The sequence below is a fragment of the Asparagus officinalis genome, chromosome 1 (genome assembly GCF_001876935.1).
Source record: "Asparagus officinalis chromosome 1, Aspof.V1, whole genome shotgun sequence".
Classification (NCBI taxonomy): Eukaryota; Viridiplantae; Streptophyta; class Magnoliopsida; order Asparagales; family Asparagaceae; genus Asparagus; species Asparagus officinalis.
This window is the reverse complement of record NC_033794.1, coordinates 65,682,762-65,684,622: the sequence shown is the minus strand read 5'-3', so window position 1 is coordinate 65,684,622 and position 1,861 is coordinate 65,682,762.

Genomic DNA, 1,861 nt, shown 5'->3' with positions numbered 1-1,861 from the left:
GCACTCCATGCTCCATATGAACTGTACACCCTTCTTCATAAGGTGTGAAATAGGCATCGCAATCTTCGAGAAGTCCTGAATGAACTTCCTATAATATCCAGCTAAACCCAAAAAGCTGCGAATCTCTGTCACCGTCTTCGGTGGCTCCCAATCAAGAACTACCGTGACCTTAGCCGGGTCCACTGCTATGCCCTCTCTACTGATGATGTTGCTAAGGAATCTGACTTCTGAAAACCAAAATTCGCATTTGCTGAACTTGGCATACAACTGATGCTCCTGAAGAGTCCTCAACGCTATCCGCAGATGCTCCTCATGATCTGCCTCCGATCTCAAGTAAATAAGAATATCATTGATTAAAATGATCACGAACTGATCTAAGAAGGGACGAAAAACCCGGTTCATCAAGTCCATAAATACCGCGGGTGTATTGGTCAACCCAAATGGCATGACCAAGAACTCAAAAGAACCATATCGAGTAAGAAAGGCGGTCTTGGGAATATCAATCTCCCTAACCCGCAACTGATGATAGCCAGAACGAAGATCAATCTTCGAGAAATACTGCGCACCCTGCAACTGGTCAAACAAGTCATCAATCCTAGGTAGTGCGTACCTATTCCGGATAGTGACCTTGTTCAACTCTCTATAATCTATGCATAATCTCATACTACCGTCCTTTTTCACGAAGGGGACCGACGCGCCCCACGGAGAATGACTCCGGCGAATAAAGCTGGTGCCTGAGCTAATAACTCGTCCAACTGGGTCTGAAGCTCCCTCATCTCAGCTGGTGCCATACGATAGGGTGCGCGGGATATTGGGGCTGTGCCTGGTTACAACTCAATACAAAACCCCACCTCTCTCACCGGAGGTAATCCAGGTATGTCCTGAAAGATATCCTGATACTCTGAGACAACTCTAGTCTCCAATAACTCAGCACCCTGATCCCATCGCAGCACCTCCTCGATGTATGCCAGAAATGACTCTGCAAGTCGGTTGCCCTGAGAGGCGGCTACAATCATCTCGGACCCGTCGGACGCTCGCAACTTGACTGTCTTCACAAAGCAGTCAATGCTAACATGGTAGGAAGACAACCAATCCATACCAAGGATGACATCGAACTCGGACATATGCAACACTATCAAATCGACTATGAACTCCGACTCGTCTAAACTGACGGTACACCTCCTACAAACGCTCTCCAGAAGCGATACCTCACCTAAAGGGGTGGAAACAGATAAAGGTGTGTCTAGAGGCTGAGCTACAAGTTGGTTTTTAGCCATAAATGCATGCGATATGAAGGAATGCGAAGCTCTCGAATCGAAAAGAATACGGGCGGGAAAGGAATTCACAAAGAACGTACCCTCCACTGCGGCTCCGCTAGCACCATGATCACGGGGAACTACCGCATAAACCCTGCCCGTGGCTGAAGACTGCTCTGCTGCTGGAGATGGAGAATATGGGACAATCTGCCCCTGAGGAAACTCCTGAACTGCTCGAACTTGCCCCTCGGTCCTCTGGACTGCTGACGGTGCCTCAAGCCTGTTCTGCTGGCCCTGACCTCTGCCCTGCTGTCGCTGTTGCCGCTGCTGGTGGTTCGGACCCTTGCCCTGCTGGGCTCCTGCTGGTGCGCTGCGACACTCTGATGTCTTATGCCCGATCTTGTGACAGTTAAAACAAGATCCCTGAAACTTGCGCTGCTGATGCGCTCTCTGATCCTGCTGGGGTCCCTTTTTATAAGGGCCCTGATGCTGCTGCTGCTGTCCAGAAAAAGGTCTCTTGTTCTTGTTCTTATCCCCACTCTGTCATGTCTTGGCCTTCCCCTCCTTGTCCTTCTGGAACATAGTAGTCTCAATCTCCTGAGAAG